Here is a 19,547-nt window from a genome sequence, read left to right as displayed (position 1 = left end):
AGGCTGAGGAACTGACCAGGCCTCTGTGCGAAGAGAATTGGGATCTTGGGGAGGCTTATTGACACTCAAATTCCAGTGAGAATCAGAAACGAGAAAATCAATGGCAAACAGCTGTTGCGATGATACAAATTTATTTGCAAATATTATCGAAAAAGCTGGAGAGTAATGGAAACCTTGGGTGACTTGTTGTCACTCAGTTTCTAGGGAACACCACAGGCTGTTGTCAAGGAGAGCTCTTTGATGACCTGTGTGAAAGCTTCTTGTGAGGCAATAATAATAATAATAATAATAATAATAATAATAACAATAATAATAATAATAATAATAATATAAATAATAATAAGTAATCATATAGCATTACTATAAATCTAAGACCATGAATAATAATAATAATAATATTAATAATAATAATAATAATAATAATAATAATAATAATAATAATAATAATAATAATAAGTTGAGGAGAGTACTGGAAATCTGTGGAGACTTGTTGTCATTAAGAGGTCAAATTGAAACACTAGACAAAACACAAATCAAACAAACGGATGACTTCGAATATCTCAGCAGCCACATTGCATTCATCAAAAAAAAAAAAAAAAGAAGAAAAATAGAAAAAAAGACGTCCACGTCAGAATAACTAAGGTTTGGAGTGCATTTAATCGGTTGAAAGTTATATAGAAATCTGTCCTCTCGGAAGTGATCAAGAAAACCTTTTTTTAGAACCGTAGTGAAGGCAGTGTTTCTTTATGGTTCACTAGCATGAACTCTCAGTAAAAAAAAAAAAAAACAAACAAAAAAAAAACAAAGACAAAAACAAAAAAAACTTGAAGGAAAGTTACATGGAACTTACGCTAGATTACCCTGAGCAATGTTAAATTTATACTAAAAAAAACACACCCAACAATTAGATGTCCGCATGGTCGGTTGTTCAGGATCTCTTTCGTAATAAGAGAAAGAACATGACATGTGGGACATTGCTGCAGAAGAAAAGATGGGGTCGTCAATGATGTTATTCTGTAGGATGCTAAACACAGAAGAGCTAAAGTAGGAAAATATGTCAAGATGTACAAAAAAATTATTGACGGAAGACACTGGCTTACAATCTGAAGATCTTCCTAAAACCACTGAAGATAGACAACCATGAAGAGAAAGAGTCAATTTCGTCTGGGCAACTCGCTCGATACGATGATGATGATGAGGATGATGATGATGATGTGTATGATGATATCTATATAAATAAATCGCAACCTCTGTATGTGTGTCTGTACACGAATAGGCTTCTATATGGTTTACCATTATACTAAACTGACCACATACACTGATAGAAGAGGTATCAAAGAGCAACAATGGTGTGATAAAATCACTTCTCCACCACCAACGGGGGGGGGCGGGTACCAGGGGGAGGGGAACCCTATGCACGCTCACACTGTTTCACGTAGAGCTACAAAATTTGTCCGGATAACCCACCATGGAGAGGGGAAGTGTTTGGGCGGGTAACCTTAATAACGGGTCCCAGAAGGAGTCACTTACAACCCTGTGCACGCGTACACCGTTTGATTTACATTCGTAGAGTTACCAAATATGGCAGAAGAGCCCACCATGGGATGGGGGAAGCTTTTGACGAGTAGCATCGCTCACCTTCACCAACGAGATAAGGGTCCCAGGGGCGTCGCTTATAAATGGGAGCCTTATGCACGCTCACACCGGTTGCATGTAGAGTTACCGAACTTGCCATGATAACCCCACCATGGGAAAGGGTAGGCTTTAACGGGTTACATTTTCTTACAAAGGAATCAACACTTATCAAGGCCCATAAGCCATTCGAAGATAAGGGTTAAAGAGTGTACAGTGGTCAAAAATACAATATCATAGTAATCGTTAGAAGTGTAAATTTGGTAAATTGGATCACTTAAGGGAAACGGCTTATCAAGAACTTGTTTATACTTGAAGACGGTCATATTGTAGTCAGCTGGAAAGCAGGTAAACGGAAGAGCGTTCTACAGGTGTGCCGTTCTTAAAAAAGAAGCTTTGTTCATGTAATCTACGTTTAGGTTTAGGCACAGATAAAGAGTGTGTGTATGTGGGGGATCATTGATAATGTTTACAGCCAAACGAATGTTTCTCGTGAATGTTTGGTGAGAGGGTAGCATACATTAGAGCTCAGACGAGCATTGCCAGGAAAATAACGATAAAAGAGAGACAGACTCGCAACGTATCTTTTGTGAGAAAGAGGTTGCAGGGAAGAGAGGAAGGCATACCCCACTAGACTACGAAGTCTCACTCATACCAACAGAGAGGGAACCCCATGGGGGGGGGCTCACATAATGGGGAGCCCTAATTAATGTTCATACATTTGTGTCAATAAAGATTGCCATTAACGCTCCCTCATGTTCGTTTGAGGGGGCTGTTTTAGTTTTGCTACCTCAAAAAGCGTTGATTTTTATTCAAACATTTTCGTTTTGTTTGTGCTTATCAACAAGAAAACATACACACGGAGTCTCCTCTTCTATAAATATTATTATAACATGTTATTCGGAATTTTCTGACCTGTTTACTGCTTCGTTTGTTCATGCTCGTTTGACTCATTGGTCCCCTGGTCTCCACTGTTCTGATATGTCCTTGTAATAGGGCTTCCTATTCCAGTTGATTCTTTCGAAGAAATGAAAGCGCTGACACTATTACAGTGCGACCATTCCTACCACTAGACTATACATACAATGGACTAGACATTAAGGGATGATGATGATGATGATGATGATGATGATGATGATGATGATGATGATGATGATGATGATCCTCCTCACCACCATCATCATCATCATCATCATCCATTATCAGCACTATTACTTATTCAAGCTGAGTCAGCACACCAAGTCTTTTCGTTTGTCCGGATTAAAACCGGTCGCGTACGGACAGGGTTGAGGAACTCTTCATAAAAAAGTGCGGAATGATTTGAAAACCGAAGATGGATCCGCAAGGATGTCCAGATGGCAGCATCCCGGACACCAAACACAATTCCGAGCAGAGTGATGGTATCTTCAGAAAGGAAAAAAAATGGCTGCATCTTTGATCTTTAGTGGAACCAACAGTTTATTACTGGTTTAAACGCTCCGTGAGTTCAAACAATATTATATTGATAGACACAAGAATCAAGTATACGAACTGAAGACTATATATATATATATATATATATATATATATATATATATATATATATATATATATATATATATGTGTGTGTGTGTGTGTGTGTGTGTGTGTGTTTCTAGGTTTTTTATTGCATATAAATATACACACACATATATATATGCAATGAAAAAACTAGAAACATATATTAATAACGACGATTTTTTTTACGATAAAAAATACAAAGAGAAATAACGAACATCTTACAGAAGACAAGAAAGGCAGTCGGATCTGTATTAAGTCTTAACGAATGTTAGTGAATAGGGCGGTGTTTCCGTTTCTATTTTCTTTTTTTTTTTTTTTTTTGCTTTTTCGGTTGGGTGAAATTGAAAAGTCAAAGACGTTGTCCACGAGTAGAGACGATGAGAAATTCCTTTAGTTTATAAAACGTCTCCAACGTCCCGTGGCAGGCAAAAGGTGGGAGGGCAAAACGAAAGAAAAGGCTGGCAAAAGGAAGCGAAGATGAAGGGAAAAAATGGTGGAGATTGCCGCCATTTTCTTTTTTTGTCTATTTTGTCTTGTTTCTTTGTCTGGTCTCTTGATTTGTTATTTACGAGCAGAAAAGCGGAACATTTTACGATCGGACCGCGACAATGTCGATTGGTTATTATTGAAAAGCTTGGGAGGGATGAAAGTTGTAAGGATGACGAGCGGAGGAGGGAGAGGATGAAGAGAAAATTACGAAAGGCTTACGGGTAAAAATTGAACGAGAGGAGTAAGGAGCAAGAGAAATAAGGAAGCTGAGAAAAGAACAGATAAAATTGAGGATAAGGAATAGAGGTAAGAAAAGGTGGAAGTGTGATGGGTTGCAAGAGAAATAAGGATGCTGAGGAAACGAAAATATCGAAGAGAGTATGAAAAATTGGAGTAAGACAGGATTCTGAGAGAATTAAACTATGAGGATGTGGACAGATGAGAGGTTAAGAAACGGAGATAAAATTAGCAAGAATGATGAGAAATGAAGGTAAAAAGAATTAAGACGAAATATAAGAAAATGCAATTAAAATAGAACGTAAGAGAAATAAGGAGGCTGAGATAAAAAAAAGATGGAAGAAAAGATTAAGAATAAAGCTAAGGAATGATAGAGGAATAGGATTAGAAATGATGAAGGAATAGGGTAAGAAATGATGGAGGAATAGGATGAGAGAAAATGATGGAGAAATACGATGAAAATGATGGAGGAATAGGATGAGAAATGATGGAGGAATAGGATGAGAGAAAATGATGGAGGAATAAGATGAAAATGATGGAGGAATAGGATGAGAAATGAAAGAGGAATAGGACGAGAAATGGTGGAGGAATAGGATGAGAGAAAATGATGGAGGAATAAGATGAAAATGATGGCGGAATAGGATGAGAAATGAAGGAGGAATAGGACGAGAAATGATGGAGGAATAGGATGAGAGAAAATGATGGAGGAATAAGATGAAAATGATGGAGGAATAGGATGAGAAATGAAGGAGGAAAAGGACGAGAAATGATGGAGGAATAGGATGAGAGAAAATGATGGAGGAATAAGATGAAAATGATGGAGGAATAGGATGAGAAATGAAGGAGGAATAGGACGAGAAATGATGGAGGAATAGGATGAGAGAAAATGATGGAGGAATAAGATGAAAATGATGGAGGAATAGGATGAGAAATGAAAGAGGAATAGGACGAGAAATGGTGGAGGAATAGGATGAGAGAAAATGATGGAGGAATAAGATGAAAATGATGGAGGAATAGGACGAGAAATGAAGGAGGAATAGGACGAGAAATGATGGAGGAATAGGATGAGAGAAAATGATGGAGGAATAAGATGAAAATGATGGAGGAATAGGATGAGAAATGAAGGAGGAATAGGACGAGAAATGATGGAGGAATAGGATGAGAGAAAATGATGGAGGAATAAGATGAAAATGCTGGTGGAATAGGATGCGAAATGATGGAGGAATAGGACGAGAAATGATGGAGGAATAGGACGAGAAATGATGGAGGAATAGGATGCGAAATGATGGAAGAATATGATGAGAAAATAGTGGAGGGGAAATGAGAATGTTGGAGGAAAAAGATTATGATATCAGCAAGGATGAGGAATTCAAGCACAAAAGGATGAAGGCGGGATAGAATAAACAGCAATCGGTCAAACTGAATGATAGGTGACCGTAAACGAAACACAGAGTTTGAGAAACAGGGAGAAAAATGGACGAAATGATGAAGGAAAGCGGATAAGAAGAAGACGTAAGAGAAATAAGAAAGAGAAGAGAGGCATATAAAGATGGCTATACGGAAAGATTAAGAACAATGAAAAAGAAAGGGAAAGAGAGATAGAAGAGAGATAGAAAAGAAAAAAAGAGCTGAAAAGAAAACAAAATAGGGTACAAGAGGGAAGTAGATTCGTGATAGGAAATACAGGGAGAAAATGAAAGAAAGAAAGAAAGAAGGAAGGATGGATCTATGTAAGATGATGAGGGATGGGAGGTAGAGGCATAAGAGACAAATACGACATAAGATGGACTACTGCTGCCACATCTGGAGAGATGCTTCTCAGAGCATCCTTTTCTGCCTCAATAGAGTAAAAAAACTGATGCAAATAAAGGAGCTTTTCTCTTCACTATTACTCCTCTCTCACATAAGAATTGTCCCTAGTCTCTCACTACTCTATTGTTGTTTCGTGTCAGGTACTCGACTGAGCTTCAATCCATCGTCTCCCCTATAAAAAAAATCATTCACAACAAAAACTCGCAAAGTTACAACCACTCTCTTTATCTGGAAGTTTACGAAACTTCCATGACCAAATTTCTTTCCTAGAACCGTACGTCTTTTTTTCTTTCTTACAAAAGAGTCACCACTTATCAAGGCCTTGAGCCCACTCGAGGATAAGGGTTAATGAGTGTACAGTAATCAATGGGGAAATGTCGTAATAATCGTTAGTATTGAGAATTTGGTAAATTGGATTACTTAAGGGGACGGTTCATCAAGAACTTGTTTACGTTGGACTTGAAGACGACCATATTGTAGTCAGTTGGAAAGCAGGAAAAATGGAACAGCGTTCCAAAGGCACGCAATTCTGAGAAAGAATGTTTGTTCATGGAATCTACGCTGGGGTTTAGGCACAGAAAAAGAGTGGGGAAAATTATTGACAGTCTTACAACATTTGTTGGATCAGAAAATGCTTGTATCGCTTGGTGTGTTTATCGCACATGCGAATGTATATTCGATTATTTGTCAGTTTTCTTTGTACTTTGGTGACACGTGAGCCCATTGAAAAAATGCTGTGTTTTCAATAACAAGTAACAATTTCAGTTCATCAAACAGTGCCGTTCACTTTCACAATTAACTCGTAGCTTATGTCATATGACAAAGAAAGAGAGAAAAGGATAGAGAGATAGAGAGAGGAAGAGAGAGAGAGGGATATAGGTGGCGGTTGGCGACGACTAAGACATGTGACTGGTCGGCATTTCTCTCGTTTGTCCTCATAATACAACGTCACTATATCACCATCAACAATTCCCCCCTCTCTATCTGTGCCTAAATGTAAACTTCGAATTCCATGAACAAAGTTTCTGTCTTAGATCTACATGCCCGTGGATCTCTATTCCATTTGTCTTCTTTCCAGCTGACTAAAATATAGTCATCTTCAAGTCCAATATAAACAAGTTCTTGCGGAGTCTTCCTTTTAAGTAATTAAATTATACTAAATTCTCACTATTAACCATTACGATGCTGTTTTCCCGATGACTACCTTATATTTATTAATCCTAATCCTCGAGTGGCTTTCGCGTCTTGATAAGTTGTAACTCCCACGTATAAAACACAAAGGAGAAGAGGAAGGGAAGGAAACAGAAGGAAAAGAAAAGGAGAAGCGCGGTTTACGTAATGAGATTAGGAAAGAAAATGCATGGTATACGAAGGTGTATACGGGTATATATATATATATATATATATATATATATATATATATATATATATATATTATTATTATTATTTGAGGGTAAACAGTTACATATGGTCTCTACAAATAGCCATCTGTTTCAATCAAAGAGACTTCCTCAGGTAACCCAGAACCTCTCGACGCCAAAAAGAAAAACCTTTTCTTTTCTTTTTTTTTCGCTGAGAGCTTCTGGGTCACCTAAAGAAGTCTCTTTGATTGAAACAGATGGCTATTTGTAGCGACCATATGTAACTGTTTACCCTCAAATATTAAAAAAATATTTTGCTCTTTTTATTGAGCACTATTTAACAACCTGGTTGTCTTCATTAGTCCCGACTTTTGAACATCTTAAACGAAGGGCAGATTCAAAGAAAAAAGAAAGGAAAATTAATATTAGTGAATGAATACTTAATAACCAAAAAAAAAAAGAGAGAGAGGTGGATCGAGAAATGAAAGCGAACGTGAAAATGAGAAAGGAAGAAAACGAAAAAAGAAAAGAAAACAAAGGGAAACGTTATTGAGAGTACGTAGAGAAATGTGAAGAGATATGTTTGTGCAAAGTTTATTTATGTAGTCTGGGAAACGCTATTTTCTTACTTTGCCTTTTTGTATGGAAATAGCTCAAGACAATACATGAAGCTATTTGATGTAAGGTGCTTTCACGAAAAACACTCGTCTAGCTGAAACCACTATTAATAATTTCCCCCATTCTTTTTCTGTGTCTAAACTAAACGTAGATTTCATGAACAAAGTTTCTTTTTTGCACGCCTGTGGAACTCTGTTCCGTTTTCTTGCTTTCAATATGGTCGTCTTCAAGTCCAACGTAAACAAATTCTTGATGAGCCACCTCCTTAAGTAATCCAATTTATCAAATTTCCTCTACTAACGACTAGAATGATATGTTCTTTTTGACCATTGTACATTCATTAACCCTATCCTCAAGTGGCCTCCGGGCCTTGATAAGTGGTGACTCCTTTGTAGTAAAAAGGAGCTAATAAGCAACAAACTAATAAAAAAACAAAAACAATCAATAATGTGTGAGATGGATAGATCCTCCTTTGTCAGAAACATCGAAAATGGAATGTGACAACTAAAGAATATAATAAGTGATGATGATAACGATCATGATGACGACTATGATAATGATGATAATGATAATGATATCGTCATCATCATCGACATCATGTACTTATCATGCTCTTTAGTTGTCACATTGCATTTGCTTTATCATAATAGTGATAATGAACATCATCTTCTCTGCCGTACTTCTCCCCTCCCTCCTCCTTCTCCTCCCCCTCCCCCTCCTCCTCATCCTCCTCCTCCCGCTCATCATCATCAAACACTAACGTTGAAGCAATGCTGTTTTGTTTGCTTGGATATTTGATACGACACAAATAACTTTATTTTATTTTTGTGTTGTTTTGCAAACCTCGATCCTACTGACAAAAGAAACAGGAATAATTTGTTGTCCCATCTCCTGGGACCCAACAGACTCGATCTGGTCCAGCGTTGCTCATTAGACCAGTGGTCTGCGAGCGAACGACACCTTTGCGACTGTGATTAACTACACCTAATAGCAAAAACAAAACCTCGCCACTGACCACTGGTTCGACTTGTCGGTGTCCGGTTTCAGAGAAATATTTTACTGCGCACCCTTGAGGTAGGGAAGAGGAGTGAACGATGCGTTAGGTACAAGGCAGCCCGCCTAACATCAGCAAATTAAAATAAGCAAACTAGCTTATTTCGTCGTAATTGTTTGTGATGCCATGTTATCGATATTTATTTTTAAGTTTCACATAATGGTAACTATTTATCAGGGGCAGATGTTACTCGAGGATAAAAGACGATGCAGTAGAGTGATTGTCAGGATCAAGTCTGAAGATTTGTGGGGACAATTTTAGATGGAGATCTCTTTTTATTCGATTTGAAGTAAACAAATTGTAATCTGCAGACAAAATCCTAAACTAACTATGAAATGGTTTAAGGATAATGGGATTAGTGTTCTACTGTGGCCAAGCCAGTCACCCGACTTTGATCCCATAAAAAAAAGTTTGAAGTTAAGGGTGCATGCAAGAGATCCCAAGAATATCAAGGAATTAAAGAACATTTTCGAAGAAGAATGACTGAAACTACCAGCAAGTGCTTGTAAGAAACTAGTAGGCAGTTATGGAAAGCGTTTGCAGGCTGTAAGGCAAAATAGAGGATATTTAATTAAATATTAATATATGTGTTAAATACTTTTGAATATGAGTAATTTGATTGAGTGTAAATTTCATTCAAATTAATTTGATATTCTTTGAGAAAATGAAAAAAAACACTAATGTACCAAACACTTTTGCTGCTCACTCTTTATTGGATATAAAAAAAACAAAACAGTATTTGCCGGAAATCATTAACAGATTTATGTACGTGCCTTTTGTTTAAGAGGAGGAAAACAGTCTATATAAAATAAGTATTTATCTGTATGTGTGTGTTAAAAAAGTAAACGGAAGATAAACCTTTTCAACAAAATGATGAGTGACAATATATTTAACTCATATATATATATATATATATATATATATATATATATAAAATAGAAAAATACTGAATGTTATATATATATATATATATGTATATATATATATATATATATATATATATATATATATATATATATATAACATTCAGTATTTTTCTCGCCTTGACATTAATATTAAAAGCTCGCCTTTACAATTTAAATTTCTTACAACTAACTTCTTAATATACTTAGTCGGGGATATGCGAGAGACTGTTTGAATGTTAACTAATTTGCATATCTGAATAAATTAAAAAAATATAATATTATGTATATCTTATGACAGGAAAAAAAGTAGTATATATATATATATATATATATATAGTCAGGTCATGTCATATGCTACTGGTACCATGTAACCCAGTACTACCTGCCTCATGGTAGGGTCACCGGCGTCTAAACTGGTTCCCCCACCAGACTTGTTTGGTGAGGAGAGTGGCTAGTCTCCTTGAAGGATTAAAGACAAGACCTTTCAAAGGGCGAATGAACCCTTTTACGGGGTCAACGGTCAACTACCACCATGTGTGTTTGTGTGTAGGTATATGTGTATTGGGGTAGAGAGGGCTCTCGTAAGCCGTGGTGAAGGCAACCTTTCTAGGAGAAGCAAATCTCTGATTTAAAAAACCATAAAGCGTGAGACCAGTACCCGCATTAAGCTGGTCTGCAGTTTAACTTGTTGCTGGCTATCTTGCTCTTGCTTGTTGCTGGATCTCAACAATTTAAACCGAGAGAGAGACTTAGCTGTCGTACAAAGCTAAGACTCTGTAACATCATCTGTGTATAGATACTCCCTCAGGCATTTGTCTATAAAAATGGTCTGTTGGCGATGGAAGTCATTTTTGGGCTCATGGGCTTTACGTGTCTGAGGGAGTGGCACTCGTCTGACAATACGGTGTAATCATATATATATATATATATATATATAAGGAACATTGCGTGAATTTTTGTGTAGCAGAACATTTTTTATGGACTCGCAAACATTTGGCCGATTTTTACAAAATTCCACACAAATGCACTTACGTGTCTGGCAGCGTTCTTACATAATATTTGTATCAGAATTATTTTGATAAGTATCGATTATCGATAATCGAAATAATCTAATGAAAGAAGAAACATGAAACTTGACTCCTTCATTTTAAACTTAAAATCAATTTTTAAAAAATCATAAAATCAGCAGTAGGTTCTCTACAGTGCAATGTAGACTATAATATATTGTGGACTAAGCCATATATATACTCCTATAAACTTGTTTGCTTTTTGTGTTTTGATATTAATATTAGAAAAAAGTTGTTTTTTTTCTATTCATTAATAAAGAAAATACAACTTAGATATATATGGTTCGTGGAATCGCATTCATCTGCAAATGATCTAGCTAATTTGCATACTCTTTTAAACATTCATTTTAATTCCCTATTGTTTTTTTCTAATGTTTTCTTATGGTATGATCATCTTTAGTTAACTATTACGTGTAATCATATTCATGCAGATATTCTACATGATTTATACTTGCGTAATATTTGCGTAAAAAGCTTATAGTAAACAAACACCTTTTTCTAGGTATATTTATGTATGCGTGTGTATATTTGTTTAAAAATTTTGTCTACAAAACTCCTCCGTCAGTTTTTGGTCTACAGACATGAACCTTCATACATAGAGTATTCGAAACTATGTGAAAATTTATATTTGAGTTTTAGCCGGGAAAAATTGGTACAAAAGTGTGAACATTTAAAAAAAAAAGAAAATAAATTTGCCAGGTAAAAGTTAAACGACCGCATTACGAATATGCATGCGTGACGTAATAGCTATTGGTTCATATCCAACTTTTTAGGTTAGCAGTAAAAATGTCTTCATAGCTCAGTCATTAACGTAAAAGGAAGATGTAAATCGTAAACTAAACGTTTTGGTTTCGATTCTCGGTGGTTGCACACGAGTCATTTTTTTTTAAAACTATTAATATATATTGGGTCCAAAAAATAAATACGAAATCTGTATTAATCAAAATCTCATATTTAAGTGCATTTCACGACCGCGCAATGCCGGGCGACCTGCTAGTATATATATATATATATATATATATATATATATATATATATATATATATATATATATATACAGTGATGATCATATTTATTGGCACGATAAAATAAAAGTTAAATTTTGTCTAATAAATTCTAAAAAAGGGATTAAATTAAAGAAAATAACAAAGTATATTATGTATTTTTAACTGGCCTTTCCGATGCAGCAATCGGATTTTAGAAAAAATAAATAACAAAGGAACAACAAACATAATTGCAAAAACCCTTGTTCAAAATTATTGGCACGGCTTTGTTTTTCTTTTAGTATCAGTATAATATCAATCAATTTCCGGTTTACGTGCTTTCTGAACTTTTTTATAGCCATATTATGCTTGTTTAACGCTAATTCAATGAATAATTTTTTTCAGATAATTTTTAGATAGCGATTTATTTAAACTATTATAAGTGACTAAATTATAATTTTCAATCGCCATGGTTAAAACTAAGGAACACAGCGAAGACGTCAGGAAGCTTGTTGTAGCATGCTATACCAATGGGGAGGGCTATGATAAGATTTCAAAGAAGCTAAACCTTCCCAAATGGGGAGGGCTATGATAAGATTTCAAAGAAGCTAAACCTTCCCAAATCCACTGTTAGAGCCATAATAAACAAGTTCAAATCGCAAGGCCACGTTATGAGTTTAGAGGGTAGAGGGAGAAAAAGGATTCTTTCCCCAAGAGATGAACGGAAAATTGTTCGACAAGTAAAACAAAACCCAAGGATCTCTGTTGGGGAGATTGTTGATGAACAGAGCACCTCTGGAGTGAATGTATCTCGACATACAGTTGGTAGAGTTTTGAAGAGAGCTGGTTTAAAAGCATGTCGTCCGAGAAAGACTCCCTTATTGAAGCCTATGCACCTGAAAGCAAGGCTAGCCTTTGCAAAACGTCATATTGATAAAGATGTTGCATTCTGGAAACGTGTTCTATGGACTGACGAAACGAAAATAGAGTTATTTGGCCATAATAAAGTGTCTTATATTTACAGAAAATCTGGCGAAGCTTTCCTGCCTAAGAACACCATACCCACAGTGAAGCACGGTGGAGGCAGTTTGATGTTTTGGGGATCCTTTGCTGCCTCTGGACCAGGGCGACTTGTTAAGGTCACAGGTAGCATAAAAAAGGAAGATTATGTTAAAATATTGGATGAAAACCTGAAAGACTCTGCTAAAGCGCTCTCACTTGGTCGTCGTTGGTGGTTCATGCAAGATAATGACCCAAAGCATTCGGCTAAACTGACTAAGAAATGGCTTGAGGACAATCATATTAATGTTTTGGAGTGGCCATCACAAAGCCCAGACCTTAATCCAATTGAAAATTTATGGAGAACATTAAAATTGAGGGTAATGCAAAGGAAGCCTAAGAATCTTATTCAATTGGAGGATTATTGTCAGGAAGAGTGGGCTAAAATTACTACTGAAGAGTGCAACAACTTGGTTGTAAACTATGAAAAGCGACTGAGGAAGGTAATCAAGGCCAAAGGCTATACAATTGATTATTAAATAAATCGTGCCAATAATTTTGAACAAGGTTTTTTTTGCAATTATGTTTGTTGTTCCTTTGTTATTTATTTTTTCTAAAATCCGATTGCTGCATCGGAAAGGCCAGTTAAAAATACATAATATACTTTGTTATTTTCTTTAATTTAATCCCTTTTTTTAGAATTTATTAGACAAAATTTAACTTTTATTTTACCGTGCCAATAAATATGATCATCACTGTATATTTCGAATGAGAAATAGCCGTTGATTTACAAATGAATTCATAGCGTCTTTCCTCATAACGTCTTATATCCTTGGAATTCTTATTCTCTCTTGGAATAAATAATATCGTTAGAATTCAAAATATTGGACAGCTAAAGGGGCGTTTCTTCATTTTTATTTACTGTTTAATTTTTCTTTTATATGTGTATATGTACTGCATACATGTGTGTATGTGCGTACTTATATGTATTTAAGACTTAGGTGCCACCTTCTCATTGGCTATACCTCCTCCTCCTCCCTTTTCCTTTCCATTTTTCCAGTGTATGCTCATCACTTTCACTGCACTTATGAAGACTGAAGGATCGGTCGAAAGTATGTACTTGTAAAAAAAAAAGGTTTTAATTTTTTTTCATAATATTATTTTTTATTCCTGCACGTCACCAATTGAAAACGAATAAAGAAAAGTCATGAGCTTTTATACTTTTCGTATTCTTATATATATATATATATATATATATATATATATATATATATATATATATATATATATATATATATATATATATATGTGTAGTCATCAACATACAGTTCTGTTTCGGTGTATCACAATTCATCAGTGCCGCTAGACTAGCTCCCAAGCCGAGGATTGAACCTAGAACCATCGCGTTGATAGTCAGCAGTTCAATATATATATACACCCTGCACTGAAGAATCCCGAAAGGATGAAACACTAGTGTCTGTAGGTATTTAATTATTATAGTAAAAAAATAATTATGACAGCCCCTTTAAGAAATTCGTTTCTTATCGTTGAGCACTTTACGTTGAATTAAAAGTCGGTCAATTTAGCTCTTATGCGTAGATCATCGTATAACGATTTGATCACTGTCTGTCTGACGTAATGAACATTTAAATTAAAATGTTTAAAATTCAACGCTATTTCACACGGTTAATAGTAGCCGAATGGATACGGCCGCCGCTAATCGAGCCAGAGATGTCTCGTGTCGCGGGGTTCGAATCGTTCGACTGGTAGTAATCGTGACACCCTGCACTGAAGAATCCCGAAAGGATGAAACACTAGTGTTTGTAGGTATTTAATTATTATAGTAAAAAAATAATTATATATATATATATATATATATATATATATATATATATATATATATATATATATATTTGTTATGTGTATATATATATATATTAAAAAAAAATGTACATGTTTACTTAACGCATTTTTAAAAGTGTATATATAGACATTGAACAACCTAACCTTCCCATACGCACACATGTGTCCTTCCCGACATGTGTAGGATTCAAAACCTACTCTCTTTTTCGTACGATCTATGACTTTTTCTTTTCTTGCATTTTTACTTCAATATCCCGAAGATTTCCTCTGGAATAAGGACGAAAAGTTGATTATTTTAATAATTTCATTCTGTTTTTCTATTTTTCTCAAAACACATATATATATATGTGTGTGTGTGTATATATATATATATATATATATATATATATATATATATATATATATATATATATATAGAGAGAGAGAGAGAGAGAGAGAGAGAGAGAGAGGGGGGGGAGAGGGGGTAGGGGAAAATAAGACGATAAGAGACAGGCAGAGATATTTTAGGACGGGGAGCATTCTAGACCGAAGAAAGGAAATGAATTATACATGAGCCAATGTGCGAATTATCGATGAATGAAAACAAGAAGATTAATATATGCATGAGCGCAACTTAATACCTTATCCCCTTTCTTTTCATCGCTTTCTCGGTGTCGAACCTCCATTTTTGTCCACTATTCCCGAGCGACTACTTATTACAGGTAAATCTCTAATCGGCATTTCTGGCACTTATACAAGTAATGGACAGATTACCAACAAAGGCTTAAAACCATTCCGCTAGAGTAAAAACTGATTCCTTTTCCCCCTTTTAGTTTTTTAAGGTTTCCCATCATATGCGTTGGCTTGATATTATTACAACATGCGAGGTTCAGAAATATTTTCGTTACCACACAACTCGGCTCCGAAGTCACATGCTTAGCAAAATTTGTGTGTGTGTTGTAATTTTTTACTTGGAGGGTCACCACTTATCAAGGCCTGGAGGATAAAGCTTAAGTGTTAGGTCAGATAAATATTAGTCACAGTTGAACTTTAGTAGGGATAAATTATCTAAACGAACGACTCAATAGAAATTTATTGACATTATACTTGAAGACGACTATGTCATAGTAAACCGGATAGCAGACATCTGTTTATGGAATTTTCGTTTAGTTTTGGATACGTATATAGAGTGATGGAAGTCTTTTGTGGTTGTTGGACCTCGACGAGTATTAGCTGTGAATGTTTTAAACAAAGGGATAACACATTAGAGCTCAGTCGAGCACCTATTACAAGAGCATATAGTCTGTTATATAGAGGTTTCATTAAAAGAGAACTTTCTATAAGTGATGCTTAGAAAGAGTCTTATTAGAGTGTTTGTCGTTGAGAGAGAGAGAGAGAGTCTTATTACAAGTGATGTTGTATCTTAGAGAGAGAGAGAGAGAGATAGAGATGTTGTTGTAAGAGAGATTGTTCGTTTCATGACGTTTCGTATATATTAAATGTTCATTACTTAGAAGTGTTGCTATGGAAACTCTTCGAGTGAAGAGATAGTGTTCAGACAGTCTTAGTGTTGATATGAGATGTAGAGTTCACATTGTCGATATGAGATGTCGAGACGTGTATGTAAGATGTGTATGTTAAGACATTTTATAACACAGACATATAGACATATAATAACAATTCAATTTACCTTTTTGTAGAATCACAACACAAGACGACGTTTTATAAAAACACACGATGGGTTTATTTCTTCACGACCGGCCGTGGTTTTCATCATCAAGAATTCAAAGCTTCACATATTAAGTTTCAAAGTGACCGTCTCGCTTCTAGACGTTCGAATTCCAAACTCTCTCTGAGTTTCTCACTAACTAACTAACTAACTCTCACTTCCTATATTGAGAAATCCATGCATGTCCGAGCAACGTGACCACAATTAACGTGCCATCAACATGCGCGACCTGCACGTTTCCGAAAATTACGATTTCCCAATAACCTATTTTTTCTTTGTTGTTTTCACTAAGGAATTCAACCTACATATCTAATTCATTAAACCCAAATTTTATTATCCACATTCTTTTAACAATGAATATTTTATTTATTATTTATTTCATCAGAATTAACAATTTACTGGACATTCCATTTAAACCTATTGTTCTGTAAAACCTATTTCCAGGGTTCGATTTCTGCTTTCTCTCATTTTATTTTCATTTTAAGTAGATCTCTCTATTTTTATACTTACTTGAAAAGGGGACAGCCCTTATCATGTAACAAGTCGAGCACCTACTACAAGAGCATCAATAAAGCAGAGATAGACCAAACGCGTTTCTTCTGCAAGAAATAGGGGTTATGGAGGCGAAAACCCATCGCCCGCTAAATTTCGAAGACAGTTTTTTTACCCTTTCCAGGCAGAGAAGAATAATTTTAGAGGCTCCACCTAAGATGAGGCAACAGTAATTCATCTTGTATTTGACTCTTGCACAATAAAACGATTTCATCGGGAGTGAGGTACTTTCTGGGGCGGTAAAACGATTCCATTATCTTTCCAGTAATTTTGGCAACGAGTTGAAATTCAAATACCTTTATATGACATAATCAGGTCTAGTATAATAAACAGCGTTTATCTACCTGTCTGTCTACTCGTAACTTGTAGAATCCAAAACTGCACGACAAAGTGTAAAATTTTCGTCCTGAAGTCATTTTTCATTTCCACAGTGAAACAACATCGCAGCTCATATGAGCCACGAAAGCCAACAAATCGGAAGTTCAAGATTAGATTGGGCTAATCAATTGAACAAATCAAGACTCGGATTCAGTATCAGAATCTCTTGCAAGCGAGTGGAGCACCATTGCACTTGAGCAACATACGCGAAATACAATGTATGGAATGTGGGTTTCGATTCCGGAGTTCAGATGTGTTAATCTGATGAGCTCAAATAATGGCGAAACACGAGTTTTGGACTTCATGTGTGTCGGCTGTTATGGCTTATGTGAATAGGGTTTGACAGTGGAAATAATTATATCATATGTAACATTCTAAAAATTCTAATCTCTCTCTCTCTCTCTCTCTGCATATATATATATATATATATATATATATATATATATATATATATATATATATATATAAAGCTGAACGTCTTTGTGTGTGTCTGGTCACGAATAGGCTCCTATATGGTTGACTATGATAGAAAACTGATCACATATAATGATAGAAAATGTATCGATACACAGGAATGTGTATGTTTGATCTAGCATAATGATAATTCATTAAAATTGTGGGGCCTGCGTACGCGCCCGGTCCACAAAGTATGGAAATAAAAAATTAAAAAAACAAAACAAAAAAAAACACGTTTGCAAGTGTTTTTTGAAATAGATGAACATAATAATACTTTGATAAGTATGTTTTAACTTTAATAGATATTGTATAATAAAATTGTGGGGTGTGCGTTCGCGCCTGGCCTCCATAGAATCGAAATTGGAACAAACTTTTATAAAGACTTTTCATATCTATCTGCGTAAGTATACTTTCATAATTATGTTTCCGTTTGAAGAAATATGGTATAATAAAATTATGGGGTGTTCGTTTGCGCCGGACCGCCATAGAATGGAAATATATCACAAAGTTTAACAAGGTTTTTTAATATAGATCCACAGATTATTGTGATAAGTGTTTTAGTGTAAACAGGTATGGTATAATAAATTATGGGGTTCATCTATTTTATTTTTACTTTCATCATATTTTGCTTTGGTTTTGATACTCCCAAATTCGAAGCTATCTCTTTACAACCCTTCCTTTTCATAATCTATCATACTTTCATAAATCAGAGTCCATTTTCTGTAGGCTGTTTTTGAACCCAGTTAACGACTGGTACTTTTGCTTATATATATATATATATATATATATATATATATATATATATATATATATATATATATATATGCATATACATATGTGTGTGTGTTTGTGATTGTCTATATATACATATATATGCATGCGCATATATACATATGTAAGTACACATAGATACATATATATACATATATATGCACATATATATGTACATATACACACACATATATATATGTACGTGTGTGTGTGTTCGTGTGTGCGTGTGTCTGTGTGTATAAATATGATTAAATTTCTGAATCGGAATAGAAATAGGGACTTGAAATAAATGTTTTCATGTATCGGCATCTATATTTAAATCGAGAAAAGTGCCCCCCTTTTCCGATTTTCAAAACGATTCTTGTAATATTGCTTTGTAAGCTTAATTTTCAATCGCCAGATCTAGTAATACAATGATAGATATTTATTGATTTTAACACAAGAGCTTATAGTTGAGGGCATTTTTACGCTTATCCGTATATATATATATATATATATATATATATATATATATATATATATATATTTATATACGTGTGTGTATATATGTGTGTATATGCGTGGGTTTTTATATATATATATATTAATATTATATGATTGTATATATATATATGTATATATAAGTATATGGCAAAAATGGTAATTAGTAAAAACCTGAAAAAAGTACGCAGTACTATTGCAGAGCATATATGTATATTTTATATTATATATATACCACCCCCAAACACACACACACACACACACACACACACACACACACACACACATATATATATATATATATATATATATATATATATATATACTCGGGGTTTTTTTTATATTCAAAAGTAATGGACTAATGAATTCAACGAGGTTGTTAGATATTACTCAATAAAAAGAGCTGATAATACTTGTTTATTGTTATATAAACATGCTCACATCCCGCTGCTACAAATAGCCACTTGTTTCAATCAAACAACAGATATCATCAGGCAGCGACTTGACTATTTAAAAGTTCAATGAAACAAAGTTTAACTTCATTGAACTTTTAAATAGTCAAGTCGCTGCCTGATGATATCTGTTGTTTGATTGAAACAAGTGGCTATTTGTAGCAGCGGGATGTGAGCATGTTTATATAACA

Source organism: Euprymna scolopes, chromosome 35 (assembly GCF_053919585.1).
Source record: "Euprymna scolopes isolate OS-2025 chromosome 35, ASM5391958v1, whole genome shotgun sequence".
Lineage (NCBI taxonomy): Eukaryota > Metazoa > Mollusca > Cephalopoda > Sepiida > Sepiolidae > Euprymna > Euprymna scolopes.
Note: the sequence above shows the minus strand (reverse complement) of the source record.